This window comes from Clarias gariepinus, chromosome 9 (genome assembly GCF_024256425.1).
Source record: "Clarias gariepinus isolate MV-2021 ecotype Netherlands chromosome 9, CGAR_prim_01v2, whole genome shotgun sequence".
In the NCBI taxonomy this organism is placed as follows: Eukaryota; Metazoa; Chordata; class Actinopteri; order Siluriformes; family Clariidae; genus Clarias; species Clarias gariepinus.
The window spans coordinates 23,182,775-23,203,005 of NC_071108.1; the positions used below are offsets into that span (position 1 = coordinate 23,182,775).

Genomic DNA, 20,231 nt, shown 5'->3' on the forward strand with positions numbered 1-20,231 from the left:
TCTAGGGTTAACTTATCCCAACATTTCATCTACTCCAAAAGGTAAATTGTCTCCCATTTTATCCCATTGATGTAGTTCATTCAAGTGATAATATATCTGGATAACACCAGATGTTAATCAGTCTCTTACTTTTTCTTGAAGTGTCAGACACAAAAAAGAGTCTATTCCAACAAGAGTTTGTTTCTCAACATATGAATCTGAGGGGAGTGTCTCTCTCCAATCTGATAATAATTGTTTGTATGGTGTATGTCCAGTCCTTTTGGAATTCAATGTTCAAAGCACAGACCTGACCAAACATCACTCCTAAAGCTTTTGCATAATCACCCAGGCCTACTACAACTTCAACAGCTTGTTGATGCTCCTCCAGGAGATCCAAAAGGCCAGCTGTCAGGTGTCCGCGCTAATCCTCCACTGCAGACCTTTGGTTAAAGAAACAAAAACAGTCTTGTAAAGACAAAGTTGTTCAATTTTACAGAATATCTAGGTATGATAAACATTAAATATATTAATAAACATTTATACAACTAGTGTGTGTATCCACTCTGGTGTGTTTCCATATTCAAATTAATTCAATATTTTTTTAAGGGTTTTACTTTGTCATTCTCAGGAGTAAGTACATGTTTGGAGTGATGTTTTATATTAAACAGATATTTACTCAATTTGGTTTTTATACAGATTACAGTTAACAGACATAACACTTGTAGATGAGCATTAGCAATTCTCAAGCCAAGCTAACTTGGACATTTTTATATCCTTTAACCTACTGAGTACTATATATTGCTATAGCTATTAATAATCATATAAGTACTGTATTGCTATTGTTTACTGTAAACAATATAGTTGTTTACTGTACTGTAACTATTAATTAACTGAGGTTTTCCCGAACTTTCATTTGCTCTCGTGGCCATGTGTGCTAGAGTGAAGCAGGACGCTGCTGCTAGGCAAGAGTAAGGACAAAAGTGGAGAAAAAGATAGATATGGTTATTGAATGTTTAGCTTGCTAACTCCTGTACAGTGTCTTATAAATCATGTGATTGGATCTCAGGGAAGGTAAATTGTTGGCTCAACTTTTTTTTTTTGTTTTGTTTATTCAGTCTGTCTAAAAAAATTTCAAGAACACAATGTTAAGTGTTGTCTCAGCAACAAATACCACTATAAGCAGTTGGGCCAACAGTACAATATTAATTAATTCAACATTCATCTTGTTGGATTTTTTACAGCCTATATAAAAAGTCATTTTCTCATGGGCACACAGCTATTTATTCCCAATCCCATGAGTCCTCAATGCATTGTGTGTGCAAAGGCTCCTGCTAATCATGCATTGCACAATTCTTAACCCAGTTCCAGTAATTTAAACCATCTACTTATATTTTTTCCGTGCTGGAGATAGGTCAGTAATTTTACATGAACGATAGAGACAATTGACATTGGTGTCAGAAGACTACTCACTTTAGAGCTAGAGTTAAAAAAAACTATAATGAGCTTAAACATGTTAATCACTGTGGTAATTATACACTCAAGGATCATTAGTTTGCTTATTTAAATACGTAAATGTTATGGACATCACCAGTGTTGGGTAAGTTACTCAAAAAAAGTTTTGTCTACTACAAATGACTAATTACTACTTAATATTTTTTATTTGATTACATTACTGATTACTTTATGTAAAAAGTAATCAGATGACTAATTACTTTGTTAGTTACTTTAAAAACATCTGTCACGGCATGCGCCTGTGATGTGTGTGCGCCTCAACCTGGTGTCGCTCCTTGCTCACTCCGTAGGCTCCCTACTTAGTCCCACTCCCCGAAAGGGGCACGAAGGAGCGGGGCGCCTGGTCAGACCGGCTGTCGATAATTAAAACACATGCTTGTTAACTGATGCTGCTGCTCAAAACATAATTTTTTTTAAGCACTATATTTGTAACGCAAGTAACGTAATGTTGTATCGACATTGGTAACTGTAATCAGATTACATGCATTTAAAATGTAATCTGCATTACATTACTGCATTATCAGGAAAAGTAATTGTATTACAGTAATGCATTTTACAGTAACGCGTTACACAGTAACGCGTTACACAGTAACGTGTTATACCCAGCTGTGGACATCACTAAATGCAAATGAACTATGTTTTTAAACAGGTTAATTAGTGAGGTCGATTGCTTGCAAGGTCAGGTAGTAATAAATGACAGAGAAGCAACTAACCAACAAACACACACAAAAAAAATATAATTTAAAAATGTTATTTGTTTGTATAGTAAGCAAATATCTCCCAATAGTCTATATTTTGGGAATGACATGGGAATGAGAGAATTTGCCCTAGGTATTTCCTCAGAATCAGGAGGGTTCTTTCACAATAAGTATGAGCGATAGATTCAGCTGCCTAAAAAATTAGCGTATGTTTATTCATGGCTAGCATGGCAGCTTTCAGAAGACATTTACCCCATGATTTGCGATGAGCTTATGTGTGAATAATTAATGGCAATTAATCCTTAATTACAGTAATTAGGCGAGTCACAGGAAATTAAGCTGCAGCTGGAGAGACCCGGCATGTCACAGGAAGGAAGAGATTGGGCCATGCATGGGTAAGCATGGCGCAGTAGTGCCACTGAAGCAGCCAAGAATGGCATGGGTAGCTGAGGCTGACAGCTATGGGCATGAAAACAGATGCTTAGAAGGCATGAAGAGATTTTATCAGTGCAAGTCATTTACATTAATAAGAGATCCTCATCTGCTGTGAAGATATTTGTCAGCATTCATTATTTACCTTCATTATTTGAATGATACAAGGATAATGTTGCCTGGTAAATAAAGGAATTATGAATGGCTTTCTCTGTATTTTTGAAGCTGGTTTATGGCTATGCATAGCTAGGCTTATGAACATGTACTGGTGGTTCACTGCAATTCAATTGAACCAAATTCCAAAAAGTTGGATACCGTAATGTGCAGTGAGCTGTGTCAAGTACCTGTTTTTCTCCCACATTATGGGTGATTAACATTTAAGTTATAAAGAAACCCTGGTTTTCCAAAACATAAAAAAAAAATATATATATTTTTTTGGGTTGTTTTATGCAAATATTGATGAACAAATTTTTTAATAGATTGATAAGTGAGGCCTGTTTCATCTCAAATAAGGAGGTAATAAAAGACAAAAAGGAGCAACTTTTCTTCTTACCTCTTCCATTTTAGCTTCCCAAATCTGATAGTTTTCATTGTAAATGTCACATATCCCTTCTCTGTTCCTGGGCCTTGATCAAACATCTTGCTAAAGGCCCCTTTAAGACATACACTTGTTTCCTTATGTTTAGTAATATTTATGAAAAAGTCTGAACTGCATAATGTAACATTTAAAGAGTGGCACATAAGGTTACAAAGTAGACCAAGGTCCTTTTACTTACAGTAATCAATATATTAATTACAACATTCCAGGAAATTTTTAAATAATAAACAATGATAAGATTATATCTTTTATCAAAAATGCACAACACCTGCTGAGTTAAAGACATTTAACTCACAGCCACAACAAAGCTCAAAAACACATAATTTAAAAAAGTTCATAAAATAAGGATGGCTGCATATGTACCGTGCCACACATTATTAAAGATGTTAACATGTAATTTTTGCAAGCTAAGATGCATGCACTCAAAATGGATACAACAGGTCTCTGTTTGGCAATTGCTAAAATTGCTAAAATTAATTAAACTCGCACATATTCACTCCACATCTTTTCAGGACAATTTAAAAAAGGTCTCTTTCTATGTGTGTCTGTGTGCGTGCGCATGGAACTTCTTATCGGTGCCACTGCTTAAATACTTACACATATTAAAAAATCACAAGTGGTCTCTCTTACTCTCTTTCTCTATTAATTTGTTTTATTTCTAAAAATGTTTCACCCACATTTTCACTGGAGCTTATCCCAGAGGACTTGAGGCATAAGGCAGATAGGGTGCTATTTCATTGCAGGGCACACAAACACACACACACACACACACACACTACAGGGATTTTGGAAACTTAAATTATCCTAATTTGCTTGTTTTTGGACTGTGATAGGAAACTGCCAAGCAGAGGGAGAACATGCAAACTCCATGTACATAGACCCCTGTGTACCCTCGAACCTGGAGGTTAAATATGTTAAATAAACATATTTTACTCAATTAAGGTTTATGCTGATGGGTAATGCCCCCTTGAAATGCCAGTGCATGTCCCTATACCAAAAGGAAATTTGTAGAACTACAAGAACAACATACATACATATACAGTGAGGTCAATAAGTATTTGCAACTTCTCTTACTTAGAAATCATGGAGGGGTCTACAATTTTCAGCATAGGTGCATTTCCACTGTGAGAGACAGACTCTAAAAAGTAAAATCCGGAAATCACATTGTATGATTTTTAAACAATTTATTTGTGAATTACTGTGTTAAATAAGTATTTGATCACTTAAATATGACGTCTTAGAATATTACTGATAGTAGCCTTGGAAACGGTGGTCCCAGCTCTCTTCATGGCATTGACCAGTTCCTTCCATGTAGTTCTGGCCTGATTCGTCACCATTCTTAGCATCAATGATACCCCATGTATCTACTTAGACTTTGGCTGATTGTGAGGTGCACAGGTGTCTTTATGACAGCTAACGACCTCAAACAGGTGCTACTAATTTAGAATCATAAGCAGGACTACTACTGTGTAGCTGGACTATTTAAAAGCAAAATAACAGGTCTTTGAGAGTCAGAGAACTGGCTGATAAGCAAGTGATCAAATACTTATTAATTTTATATGACAGTTTGGTCTGTGCAGTTAGTGCCCTTGTAGAGAATACATAAATGAGTAACACCTTCCATAGTCCATTGTTAGTTTTAATGATTTGGACACAGAGGTCAGCCTTTCTGTAATAGTTCTTGCAAGAACAGTATTGTCAAGTGCATTTGCAAAATCCGTCAAGCACCATAATTAAACTGGCTCTCATGAAGGCCATCCCAGGAGTGCAAGACCAAAACCTACCTCTGCCGCAGAAAAGAAGTTCATTTAGAGTTATCAGCCTGAAAAATGACCAATTAACAACACTTTAGATTAATGGCATTATGAAGTCAGAGCAAGTCATACAGATGTCGTTATTAAAAACGCACGTTTCGAGAAAAGGGATCCCGCGACTTGCTGCGCGCGGCAAGCTGTGAAAATGCTCTTCATTACCTGTAGGGGGCAGTCGTGTTTCAGTCTGAAGTATTGTGTGTGTTTACTGAAACCGAAAATGATATAAACACATCGTTGGGTTGTTTATGCTGGGTCAAAATTTAGTTATTTCGGGTACTTTAATCACACTGTTGGGTTGCTTTTGCTATGAATACTAAAAGTGCTGCATGATTAAACTATATATATTAATATATATATATATATATATATATATATATATATATATATATATATAAATAAATATATATATATAAGTGGCGTTTTAAATAAAATCTAATATTTTAATGGTTAGGGATCGGTGCAAGGGCATCAACTCGCACGTTCTGCAATATTCCATTGTCATTCATACTGCCGTTTTTTATAGTTAGAGCACTATAAAAAGCATTCTCTAGTTAGTTAGTAAGTAAGCAAATAAAAGATAAATGAATAAATAGCATTAAATGGTACTTCAGCGTAGTAAAAGTATATACAGTGGTGTGAAAAACTATTTGCCCCCTTCCTGATTTCTTATTCTTTTGCATGTTTGTCACACAAAATGTTTCTGATCATCAAACACATTTAACTATTAGTCAAAGATAACACAAGTAAACACAAAATGCAGTTTTTAAATGATGCTTTTTATTATTTAGGGAGAAAAAAATCCAAACCTTGTGGCCCTGTGTGAAAAAGTAATTGTCCCCTAAACCTAATAACTGGTTGGGCCACCCTTAGCAGCAATAACTGCAATCAAGCGTTTGCGATAACTTGCAACGAGTCTTTTACAGCGCTCTGAAGGAATTTTGGCCCACTCATCTTTGCGGAATTGTTGTAATTCAGCTTTATTTGAGGGTTTTCTAGCATGAACCGCCTTTTTAAGGTCATGCCACAACATCTCAATAGGATTCAGGTCAGGACTTTGACTAGGCCACTCCAAAGTCTTCATTTTGTTTTTCTTCAGCCATTCAGAGGTGGATTTGCTGGTGTGTTTTGGGTCATTGTCCTGCTGCAGCACCCAAGATCGCTTCAGCTTGAGTTGACGAACAGATGGCTGGACATTCTCCTTCAGGATTTTTTGGTAGACGGTAGAATTCAAGGTTCCATCTATCACAGCAAGCCTTCCAGGTCCTAAAGCAGCAAAACAACCCCAGACCATCACACTACCACCACCATATTTTACTGTTGGTATGATGTTCTTTTTCTGAAATGCTGTGTTACTTTTACGCCAGATGTAACGGGACACGCACCTTCCAAAAAGTTCAACTTTTGTCTCGTTGGTCCACAAGGTATTTTCCCAAAAGTCTTGACAATCATTGAGATGTATTTTAGCAAAATTGAGACGAGCCTTAACGTTCTTTTTGCTTAAAAGTGGTTTGCGCCTTGGAAATCTGCCATGCCGGCCGTTTTTGCCCAGTCTCTTTCTTATGGTGGAGTCGTGAACACTGACCTTAATTGAGGCAAGTGAGGCCTGCAGTTCTTTAGATGTTGGTTTCACTGTCGGCATACTTCAAAAGTAGGCATTTAAGATCACAGTTCTAAAAAAGCAGAACACTAAAGAAACTCGTCTACCGACTGTGAAAAACACCCAAAGAAAGATGCCCAGGGTTCCTGCTCATCTGCATGAACGTGCATTAGGCACGCTGCAGGGAGGCATGAGGACTGCTGATTTGGCTAGGGCAATAAATTGCCGTGTCCGCACTGTGAGACGCCTAAGACAGCGCTACAGGGAGACAGGAAGGACAGCTGATCATCCTCGCAGTGGAAGACCACATGTAACAACACCTGCACAGGATCGGTACATCCGAATATCACACCTGCGTGACAGGTACAGAATGGCCACAACAACTGCCCGTAGTCACACCAGGAACACACAATCCCTCCATCAGTGCTCAGACTGTCCGCAATAGGCAGTCCATGAGGAGGAGATGCACTGCAGTACTTCAAGCAGCTGGTGGCCACACCAGATACTGACTGGTACTTTTGATTTTGAGCCTCCCTTCATTCAGGGACACATTGTGAAACATTTTTAGTTTATGTCTTATGGTGTTGACTCTTTTAGTGTTCATACAAATATTTACACATTAAGTTTACCGAAAGTAAAAACAGTTGAAGTGTTTTGCTGAGTGTATAATAAAAATATTATGTATAAAGAAAATATAATTTATATATTCGTGTTTAATTAAATTCTTAACATTTTAATGGTTAGTGATTGTTGCAGACATTCACACTATTTTGGGGGGAAGGGATTGGCTTGTATAGGCTACTACAGTGGCTTGCAAAAGTATTCGGCCCCCTTGAACTTTTCCACATTTTGTCATATTACATCCACAAACATGAATTAATTTTATTGGAATTCCATGTGAAAGACCAATACAAAGTGGTGTACACGTGAGAAGTGGAACGAAAATCCAAATTTTTTTACAAATAAATAACTGAAAAGTGTGGTGTGCGTAATTATTATAATTCAAAGCTACCAGTCTTTTACGGTACAGTATGTCTTTACCAGCTTTGCACATCTAGAGACTGAAATCCTTGCCCATTCTTCTTTGCAAAACCGCTCCAGCTCAGTCAGATAAGATGGACAGCATTTGTTAACAGCAGTTTTCAGATCTTGCCACAGATTCTCGATTGGATTTGGACACACAATTTAAAAAAAAATATATATCCAGAGCTCAGCGTCTATGCGAGAACGTACAGGATTCTGGAAACTAAAACAAAACCTAAAGATGTTCTCGGGGCTTATGCCCTTACAGAGGATTTATAGTAGAAAGAGAGAGAGTAGAGTTTGTGCTTTGTGCACAATATATATATATATATATATATATATATATATATATATATATATATATATTAGTCCATTCATGTCTTCTGATGATGGCGACACATTTTTAGATTCAAGATTTAAGATTCAAGATTCAAATAACTTTATTAATCCCAGAGGGAAATTGCTTTTTTAAAATTTTACATTTTAAATAAGATATGTTGGCATATTCACGAATCAGGACATTCGCATTGTTAACACTATCAGATAGCCTACTATCAGGAAAATAAATAAATTTCAATACTATTTAAACCAAGGCATTGCCATGTCTTTCATTATTTTGTCCCTGTTAAGACATTACAAAAACTATATAAAAAACGTTTAAAGCACGATTTTGGGGATCTCATTTTATCGTTATGAAAATAACATGACGCACATATAGACACGTTCATTATGAAATATCTGTTGTAAAATAAATAAAATTCATGTTTGCTTCAGCATTGGAAACAATATTGTTTCAGGTTAACTTTACACACAATTCATCGTTGTACTTGGTCCGGCTTTTAGATAAAGTCCTTCCATGCACCATCTGGCGGATAGTCAGTGAAGCACAAAACATTTATTTAAATTACCGAATGTTGCCTGCGGAAAGTTGCGGCACGCCGTGCACTAAATTGCGGCATCTCGCGGGAAAACACGCGCAGTCTTGATGGCGGCATCTGTAAGTACTGTAGCAGACACATCTCACAATTAACTGTTCAAAGGAGATTAATGCATTTTTTGAACGCCTTCAGCATTCCTTTACAATATAGAAAAAAAATTAATCAGGAACGATCATGTAGTTAGAAAGTGACCCCAAACTTTTGAACGGTAGTGTGTGTGTGTGTTTTGGGAAATTGACATATATATATATATATATGTCAATTTCCCAAAACACACACACACTACCGTTCAAAAGTTTGGGGCATGTCTCTCAGCCTATAGGCCTGGGCAGCAATTGGGGCAGAAGGCTAGCTACACCCTGTTTGGATTAACCACGTAACACATGCTTATACATCCAATCATACATTATGTTAAATTGGGAAATGACAGTTAGGCCACACTGTTTGTCTTTGGAATGTGGGAGAAACCCCACCAAGCATGCTCACACAAAAAATAGGGTATTCCTTATTATAGTGCCAAAGAATTCATTCATTCAAAACAGCTGTCTGCATTAGCGGAGGACAAGACCGTCTTGTAAAGTGGAACCGTCCCCAGTCACCACACGCATTCCAGGCAGACCACATGGGGCAACCATGCGACAAGATCTCCAACCAGAAGCAGGACACAAGGACAAGTTAGACAGTTCCAGAGGGCAGAAGGCGCCTGGATCACTGGCAGCTCAGGAGTGACATGTATAGCTTGACAGAGAGACAGGAGGAGGGAAAGGAGCGATGTAGGAAGAGAGAAGAGGAGAGAGCAGCTGAGAAGAAGAGCTGGCAGTTATGTATGGTTACAGTCAAACAATGTATAATGTGAATGTATATTTAGAGAGTGCAAGCAGGGACTCCGGCTGGAATAACTATGACAGCATAACTTAAAGGGAGTGCCAGAAGGAAACACAAACATGAGATGTAAAGTGACAAATCACTTCACCGTCAACAAACCTGAACATTAATTGGAAGACTATTCCATAACTTTGGGCCTTTGTAAGAAAAAGATCTGCCCCCTGCTTTAGTTTTCATAATACAAGGTACTGCCTTCATCCTTTTATCGAAGTAGGCGTGGCGGATCATAAGACACTAGCAGTTCACTCAGATACTGCGGTGCGAGACCATTTGATGCTTTATACGTCAATATTAGTATTTTTAAATCGATGCAAAAGGAAGCCAGTGCAGTGTGGATGATAGGTGTGCTTGTATCTTCTGGTTCTAGTGAGGACTTTCGCTGCTGCATTCTAGACTAACTGAAGTTTGTTTATGCACCTATGGCAAAAGACAGTAGGGTGTTACAATAGTCCAACTGAGAGGTGATAAAAGCATGAACTAGTTTTTCTGCATGGTTTAGGGACAATATATTTCTTATCTTCGCAATATTTTTGAGGTGAAGGAATGCTATCCTGGTAATATCATCTACATGTGATTTAAATGAAAGGCTATATCACCAAGGCCTTTCACTGTTGCACTTGATGGAACAGAAAGGCTATTTAAAGTTACAGTGTGATCAGAAAGCTTACTTCTAGCTGCTTGTGTGTTAATTAACATCCAGTCTCTTATGTCCTGCACACATTGCTCAACTTTATTAAACTTTTCTCGTCTCGTTTTGCTGAGAAATATAACTGTGTGTTATCAGCATAACAGTGAAAACTAATACCATGCTTACAAGTTATGTTGCCCAGAGGAAGCATGTAAAAAGAAAAAAAGCAGTGGGCCTAAAACTGAACTCTCTGGAACACCAAACTCCATTTGAGAACATGGTTACCATTTAAATCTACAAACTGATAACGAACAGTCAAATAGGATCTGAGCCACAAGAGGGCCGTTTCCCTAATTCCTGCTACATTTTCTAATCTGTGAAAGACAATACTATGATCAATAGTGTCAAAAGCTGCACTGAGGTCGAGTTACACAAGTATAGTGACACAACCCTGATCAGAGGCCAATAGGAGATAATTTACTACTTTAACAAGTGCTGTCTCTGTGCTATGATGAGGCCTAAATCCTGAGTAATACAGTCTGTTTATGTAGATGTGAACATAGCTGCTGTGATACTATCTTTTCCAGAATCTTAGAGTTAAAGGGGAGGTTTGATATCGGCCTCTTATTAGACTGCTGACAGTGGAAACACTCGTAAACCAAATAAAAATTTTTCGATAAGAAATAATAAAAAACTTTTTTTTTTTATGTTGTCTGCAGTACTAAAAAAAAGGAGAGGGACAGATGCCTGCCTAAACCCACATTCAAAACCAGTCGCGTGTACTTAATAATACACAAATAATACACGCCTCTAAGTCAATTCAAATTGCCTCTGAACTGTCCTTGACCCAAGATCAAGGGCGTGTGGAACAAGGAATTGCATACCCTATGTAGCATACAAAATTTTCATTTTACACTTTATGGGATTCAACTCTAAAATTGCGGAAGTTAGCTCATATTCTAAAGTGGGATAAGTGGAAATATAAAGCAAAATTTACAGAATTCACAGACCTGTCCTCCACCTTCATGGTTTATTCTCCATAACTTGTGGCTACATATATTATACATACATATATGCGGCTACTGTATATTCATTTAAATATATACATATATTCTTCCGTAAATCCAATTCATACATAGCCTTTATATATATATATATATATATATATATATATATATAGTTTTATAGATCTGTATATATGTTTATATTGCACTGCTAACTTACATTTCTGGTTAGACGCTAACAGCATTTTGTTGCCTTGTAACTATGTGCAATGACAATAGTTGAAAAAAAGTGAAAGTTGAATCTAATCTAATCTAATCTACATTGTACCAGTAAGAATTTAAAACTGCTTTCACCCATGGTAATTTCCATAACTGTCAGTCACCAGCTCCTCCACTTGCGATTAGTTGGTTCTACACTAAAGAATACCCGGCACCCCAAACCATCCCGCCCATAAAAAAAAAAAAAAAAACTTTACATTTTGTACACACCACACGTTTTATTGTAGTAATACATGTCGTTCCGTAACAGACCAATTTTTGCAAAAAATAAATAAACTACTCATAAGTTAAATAAATATACTCTGTACAAACAAATATTATTTAAGAAAAAAATATTTTAAATTATTAAGAATGATATACAAATAAAATATAGAATGAATCACACTTAAGAAAATTTAATTATTTATTTCACTGCAGTACAGAAAACACAAACTGAAACTAAAATCTGCAATTTCTGGCCTTTCTACAGTAGATGCAAAGTCATCGATAATGGCATCATATGAGCTATGCTCCCATATTAAATGATTAATGCTTATGACAGTAAGGCCAGTGAGCCGTTCCTGAGACATGGTTGACCTCAGGTATTACACAAATTACACTGGCTATTTACAGTATACTGTAAATATATTGGCTATAGCCAATATTAACATAAACAATAGAAATAAATAACTGTTCTTGCAACAGTTTTGTTGCAAAGCATAATTTTGTGGTTAAATTTAATTAGTATAATTGTATACACTGCTGACAACAATAGAACCCTGCGCAAAAATAACAGATGTAATGGATTTAATGGTTATAATAGGAATTGTATTATTTTTAATGGTAAGTATAACAATGTCTGCTGGTATATGATGGATTTTATTGGTGGGTGGGATGGTAAATTCTACTGAAAAGTGCCGGAAACACACTACAATAAGGAATTTTGTAATAGTTTACTGGAGAAAGTTAATGGTTCATAATGGTATTTAATAGAAACCATTAGAATTTCTGTGATGGTTTGTATATTAGGCTTTTATTGTGTTTTTTTTAGCAAGGTAAGCATAGCAAGCATTATAAGCAAGAAGGCTAACAAACCTAAGAGTTAACGTCATACCACTAATTAACATAATGACATGAATACCTTAATTATACAGAGAGAACATTGTTGCATACCTTTATCTTTTGCCCGTTTCTCCTCATCTTATTTTTTCTTTTTATCCTAAACTGGGCACCTGACAGCTTTGGCCTTTTTTTCTCCATCGCTGTGTTTACTTTGTAATCGAGGATTTGACAATCAACAGATTTTCCCCAACGCTGTCACTCACGACCAGAAGTCAAGACTAACCCAATTAACCTCCACATCATAATTGTTTTTTATTACCTATTTTTATTAGCCATTTCACATTATTAAATAAATTACAAAAAGTGCAAATTATTGGTCTGTGTTTATAATATTTTGAATATAATATATATTTATATATTTGTAAGAAAGTCAGGTGTCACTGACATAATTAAGCCCCGGTCCCTCCTTGTCTGCTTGATTTGGGAGAGGTGAACTGTAGTCTGCACCCCATTACCAGTTTTAGAAGGACATGTGTTGGTGGAGGAAGATAGCCTTAAAACACAAAACATAATCTGGTGATAATAAATGGCACTAATGCCTTCTACTCTTAGGCTGTGCCCTCTTGCTTATGGCGCATCACAGCCATGCTGGTGCAGTAAATCAACATTCCCTCTTGTGTGATATTGCTTATTATAGTGCTACCTAATGGTCAAATGAAATGGATCTTAATAGTGCCTCATAATTTAATTTTGGAATGAAAATGTCAAGGCATAATTGAAAATTAAAATATTGAAGTTTTAAATAATGGTGGCTGGACTTTTTTCTGCATTGACATGATTTCTCATCAATAGATTTTTTTTCTGAGAAGTCCCATAGGACAAGATGATATAAAATAAAACCAGTTATTCGACACATGCCACACACTATCTGTGAATGTTGACATGAATCCCAGCCAATAGAAATGCATCATAAGAATATTTAGTGTCTTATCCAACGCTAAAGTATAATGAGCCATTCTTCTGCTGCATTATGAATATCCTTAAATAATTTTTTCAGTATTGGCAATACGTTTTTGTAAAAATTATTCTGCTATTGCCCATAATATTATCATCAATAAGGTTTAATTAATCTGTTTTAGAAAAAAAAAAGCCTGAACCATGGCACTACCTCCACTTTTTCCACATTATTGCTGATGAGTGGTTTGACTTGTGGTATGACTATTACAGGTTTAAATTTTAAGGTGTTTTTTTTTTACTGTTGATTTCAATGGCGTTATTGCTGCCCTATGGAGGTAGTTGGATATGAGTGTTGTTTTTAAGGTTTTGATTCACAGGACTAATATTTGTCATAATGAAATAATGAAGCCACTTTCAGTTATATATAGAGAGATACTGTATGTAATATTTATATTTATATATACATATCTACAAAAAAATTATACACACTTCAGGATAAGAAAAACTTGAATAAATTATTTTATACTACATTTATTGCTATACTGTATGTTATATATTGATATATATTATATTTTGATAATATGCTAATATTATTAATAATATATTTATATGATATACATCATACTATTTTTATTTTCCTTTGGTATGCTGAAGCATAATTATAAGCATTTTAAGATTTAAGACTCAAGACTGAAGATTGAAGTTCTAAACTGGATTATGGTCTGGGGAGTTTCCTGGCCATGGACCCAAAATTCCGATGTTTTATTCCCTGCGCCACTTAGTCACTTAGTCACTTAGTCACTTTTGCCTTATAGCAAGGTGCTCCATCATGCTGGAAAAGGCATTGTTTGTCACCAAACTGTTCCTGGATGGTTGGGGGAAGTTGTTCTTTAAAAATGCTTTTGTACCATTCTTTACAATAACATCATTGTGAGTGAAGCCAATCCCTTGACTGAGAAGCAATCCTGCACATGTTTTGTCTTAAGATGTTTTACTGTACATACAGTTTACTGCATAAACTTTATGTAATTGTCAATAAAAGCCTTTGAAACTTATGACCTTATAATTATACTTCAGTATGCCATAGTGTAACCTGGGTAACCTAGTTAGTCAGTACAGGGGTTGAAATCATATTAAAAGTTGAAGAAACCTAAGAAAAGGGGGGAAATAAGAAAAGGTTTAAAGAAAAGAAGAATTTATGCAATCACAGGCCTCACATCAATGATAGACATTTCTAAGAGCTAATAGTAGCAGCGCATTTATAAGCCCCACCGTGATATGCTCTAAAACACACTCTGCCACAGATTGCCTCTCATTATGCAACCGCTATCGTCAAAGAAAAGCCACCGCGCCTTTTCATTCAAACGCGTTAGCGAATGCGTTCCTTTCCCTGTTCTCAGTTTTGTAAACACAGTTGCGTTCAGTAACAATGGAATCAATTCCCTTAACAGCAGCAACAACAACCATTATGATTCGACTTAAAATTAATATTAAATTAAATAATGTTAAATTAATATTGCTTTGATATTTCGCAGCTCTGTCCTCTTTGCATTGCTACGTGTTCATTTACTTCCCATTCGCATCTCACATGCACTCCAAAATCGACACTTATCAAACTTGGAAATTCTATAACATTAAATTAAACACCACTTTATTAAAAGTAACAAATTTGTCATGACTCATTTCTTATGCAGCATGGCTAAATAAATAGTATAGGAAAAAAGTAGAGTGTAACTGGAGCAGCCACAAAGTGCCCCCCAATATAACCCAAGCAATAAAAAGAGAAACCATGATTTTAACTGTGATTTTTTTTTTCCAGTCAGTATTTTACATGCAGGCTGGGCACAACTGCAGGACATTGAACACAGCTGATGTGAAACCATCGGTCACAGCCATCACAGCAAATCCTGGGAAACAAAAATATATATGATTACATTGAGCTGGCTGCTGGTTCCAGGCTTGGTATCCTTAACCGGAATGCTAGAGCTGTCAGAACTTCCCTTCACGCAAAAAGTATACTCTGTTAATCTGCAGCATTTCACAGCTTTTACCTCTAAAGCTTTTTTTTTTTCGCATAACTTTTCAGATCCAACTTTTTTTTTTCCTGTTTTCATCCATGGAAACTATTATCAATTATTTGCTCAGAGAAATTTGCTATATTGAGAAAAGGATCAATATCTTTTCACCTGTAATTTAGAAGTGAAAGGGGGCGTGTTTCAGGACACGTACAGAATAAATCAAACTAAGTTATAGGTAAGGAGGCCGATACAGTCACGTGCACACAAACAAACGTTCTTTGTTGCAGAGCCTGTGCGATCAGTTTTTAATATATTTACGTACTGACTGAGCCAGCCCACATTGGCCAGCGGCCCACCGAGAAAACTCCCGTTGCTCCAGATGGCTAGTCTGCCACTGTGCCAATCTATTTCAGGGCATGCACACATGGCAATTTGGGGATGCCAATTAAACTAATGTTCATGTCTTTGGACTTTGGAAGGAAACTGGATTAACAGAAGAAAATCCAGAAAGCATGGGAAGAACATGCAAATTCCATTCACACAGTCCTGAGGTGAAAATAGAACCCTCAACCCCAGAGGTGTGAGGGCACAGTGCTAACTAGAATAGGAGAATAGGGACATGACATGCAACAAGGGTCACGCAATAAGGGGCTGATAACATGATAACAACTAACTACACCGCCTTAGTGATTGACCATGATTTTTCCTGTTATTCTGCTGTCTGTTACCTTGTTAGCTCCTTGTTATTCTTACTATTTCATTGTTAGTTAAACGATAGACTCCGTGTCAAACCTGTTATTTCTGCTGTTTTTGTTAAATTGCTGCTCTGTTTTTGTAAGTGATGTTGAGTTGCTTCTGCATAACGCTGATTACCTTAGTTCCTGTTGTGCTAGTTTAATGAATTACTGCTCTTTTGGTTTTTGTCCTAGGTTCCTAGTTAGCTCTTTAAAAGTTCCACGGTTATAGAATGTTTATCTCTGTTTTGGTTTTCCCCTAGTTTCAAAGTTTGATCCTTCTTAGTTTCATAGTGTGAGCCGTTTTGTTCTTTATTAAAGACTTTAAAGCGCTATCACCTCTGCGATTATCCCCCACCTACAGCCCAAACACAGCACATGTGACACTGTGGAGGCTATCCAAGGTTTTGTTGTATGTAAATAATTACTAACAAATATATAAGAAATCTAGTCTGCATATTTATCAGCTTGTGTGTCTTTATGGGCATGATTTACAAACTCTGTATAAATATGGATTGAATTTTTACAAAACCTTATATATTAATGCATTTACAGTATCTAGTAATTAGATTCTACATAGAATAGTTTGTTTAATCTACTCAGATACATTTTCAAATGAGTAGATTATTCCATTTGTACGCTCAGAATCCAGTGGCCGCTCTTATTTATAATACCCACAACATCATATGACATTGGATCCATCTAAAAACAAATGAGTAAAAATAATTACCCTGAAAAAATATAACACTGGCTCAACTTAAAATTTTTAAGTTACAGTAAATGGTTTATTTACATTACATCAATGCTAAAAAATTAGGACAGATTACTTCAATTTTTTTAAGTTCATGTAAACTAATTTTTAAAGGTAAATCAAACCAAATATTTTAAGTTGTTCTAAATCAAAATAAATGAGTTGGCTATATTACTTAATCTAAATATTCTGCTAAATCTAACCTGAAATTATAAACTTAATTTAAACCACTTTTGAATGTATGAGAAAATTTACTTTTTTTAAGTTGCATCAAATAAACATTTAAATCATTCATAATTTAAACGAAAAAAAAAAAAAAAAAAACAACTTTGAATCAACTTAAAAAAAAAAAAAGAATAGGCCAAAACAACGGACATAAATATACACACACATTATATTACATTATATTGAACAAAAGTATTGGCTCGCCTGCCTTCACATGCATATGAACTTGAGTAACATCTACTTCTTAATCCATAGGGTTTGATATGATGTTGGACATTTGCAGCTATAACAGCTTCAGCTCTTCTGTAAAGTCTTTCTACAAGTTCAAGGAGCATGTACTGTATGTAACTAATGTAAATACATACTATGATTTAAAAAATATAATGGCCCTGTGCAAAGGTTGTGCTGCAGCTGATAATGCCACTGACCTCTTAACATTTTTCAGTCCTAAGGTTGAAATGCTTCATGAACAAAAAACAGTTGGTCCACATCTTCCACTAAATACACCATAAGACATTTTAGGAGATACTCTCTTCATACATTCACCTCCGGGCTCTAGGCATGTAAAAACAAACATAGTATTATGTTAGGCTTGTAAAGCGTGATAAAATGAACATGGCAGACACTGAAACCTGTATTCAGACAGCATTTACTAACCTGTGAACAAGTTAAACTAAAATGTTTTATTCTGCTAGTTTTGTTTTAATTTAGTGCGTCACAGCCAACTTGATTTGAATGCCTTGCTCAGCTCCTGTGGCTTCCATTCACAATATTACATTTGACACCAAGCTAATTTCTGCTTTTTTGAGCAAGTACATACCAGATGAAGAACTTAAAGATGAAGATTATATCTCTTCTCTCTGACAATTCCTCCCTTGTTTCTGATGATTTCAATTAGTTTGTAGTGTTGCTTGTCCAAGGAAACCAGCAATCTTGCTTGAAGTGGAGCAGTTGTAATTCTCAGAAACTCATTACTGGTCTTAAAAAAAAAAAGAAGTAAAAACAAAAATTGGACTGGCTTAAGTAGCAAATCTTAATTACAGTATGTATAGAAAGAATCACCACCCCACACACCTTTAAAATAACTGCATTCTGTTGCTTTGTAAGTGCTCACTACTGATAATACAATACACCAATGAACATAATTCAGTTTTGCAAGATAACTGAAATTATTCTCTAATATTATAAGATAATTCAACTACAAATTTTCAGTGCTCTGTCATTTTGCGGGAGTTTATTTTAGGATATTTAGATTACACTGACATTACCTAATTCACAGCAATTCTATTGTATAATTTTTATTTCAAAATTTATCCACATGATGTTTTAATTTGTGCATTCTGGGACTTACCAATGTCTGCAGTATGGGTAAAATAATGCCCTTTCAGAAAAGCTAACAGACCTTTAAACACAAAAGTGAATAAGGATTTCATGTTTACTTTTAAACTTCATAGTAATGGCTAACCTCAGCTTGTTGGCTAGAGTGACCACTAGCTCAAAGTGGGACAGTGCTCTGCCCATTAATCCATGCTACTATTACCAAGCAAATTGGAATATATATATATATATATATATATATATATATATATATATGTGTGTGTGTGTGTGTGTGTGTAAACATACACTGTTTTTGTGTTTTATTTCACATTTTATTTAATTTCCATGGTTAATTTAATCGGTCAACTTGTGGACTGTTGTACTTTTACTTGTAGTAACGTTAAATCAACGTGTAAAATTGTTGCCAGTATTAGGGATTATATACTGATAACGTTAAAAACGTGTCATAAAGTGTTACCAGTATGTCAGGAACATGTGCTTATGCCCCGTTTCTTACAAGGGAATATAGTTTCAGCGATATTACATCACTTACGTTAGCAAGTCCAGTAGGTTTTAAGCATAACTATAAGTACAGTACAAACATCACTCACTCCAAACTGGCCGTTCTATGTTTAGGTCACTTTTCTATTAATTTTTACATCGTTAACCAACGGTGCTTAAATATAATTAATTTCATTCTATTTGGCACAGCCGATTAGCGTAGAAACTCCGGTGTTTTCGAAAATACCCACGTTAGTTTGCTAATGCTAGGTAATACTCTATAGGTGTTTTTAGCCAGCAAACACATACACAAAACTCAATAGGTAGCCAGCAAACACGGACGCAAAACTCAATCTACAAAGTAGTTGTGCCTGACATAAATCAATCGTTTGCTCATGGAAGAGATACATTTAACATAGAAATGACATGAGTTTGCTTTCTTATCTGTTATTTTCTTTGAAAAACGATGTCCGCCAGCCGAACGGGTTTCATTCCGCGATAATACTACGTCATGAGGTCACGTGACACGGCAAACTTTTGGTTTGAAGCAGAGATTGTCCTTTGAGTGAACGGATTAAATTTAAGTTTAACCAGAAGCTGAAATGTTTGCTTTTAAGCAACGTAAAAATATCAGCTTCGTATAGGAAATTAAAAATTTCCATCAGATCAATGTAGAAACATACTTTGTATCAAAGACACAGCAGTTTCACTTTTTTTCAGTGTAGTTTTGCTCTGATAAAAAAAAAAAAAGCTTTCAATCATGTAAAATGAAGTATCCGGATTCTGGGTATTTTTCGACTCCCTGAAATAGTGCACCCATTTAAATACGATGTATTGCATCAAATGTATCCTTTTATTTTTATTCACAGGTAAATCATGATCGACTCCTTTGCCATGACAGCAATATGGGATCCCATCGTATTTAAATGGGTGCAATATTTCAAATGATTTGACAAATGGCATCGTTGGACAACATATGGAATGTTAAAAGTGATTAATAAATAATTGCTCCTAACAATTCACAAATTACAGAGAACTAAAACATATTTCAAGGACCTATAGGACCTATTCGTCCAATATCCCAATAATATAGTTTGTATGGTCCCACTTTGTATGGCACCAAATACCAGGACAGTCAGGCACATAAGCAGTTTTTTTCCCCCAGGCAATCTCCCTCATGAACAGTTAAACATCATTCTAACTGTCAATAACTATATGTGCAATATTTTGTACAGTACCACAGTGCAATATACTGTATAATACCACAGATTCCAGATATTTATATAACTTATTTAAAAGT

At 35.6% G+C, this 20,231-nt stretch overlaps 1 protein-coding gene and 1 long non-coding RNA gene across 5 annotated transcripts in view; one reads left to right on the forward strand and one right to left on the reverse strand.

The window, feature by feature from the left end:
* The window catches only part of pbx3b (pre-B-cell leukemia homeobox 3b), a 154,913-nt gene that overhangs the window by 59,167 nt on the left and 75,515 nt on the right, over positions 1-20,231 (forward strand). The window lies entirely within an intron of this gene.
* Positions 14,175-18,623, reverse strand: LOC128530360 (uncharacterized). The gene is made up of 3 exons (XR_008361129.1): positions 17,934-18,623; positions 17,542-17,668; positions 14,175-15,292 (listed from the first exon to the last, which is right to left on the reverse strand). It is a non-coding gene; the product is annotated as an uncharacterized LOC128530360 (long non-coding RNA).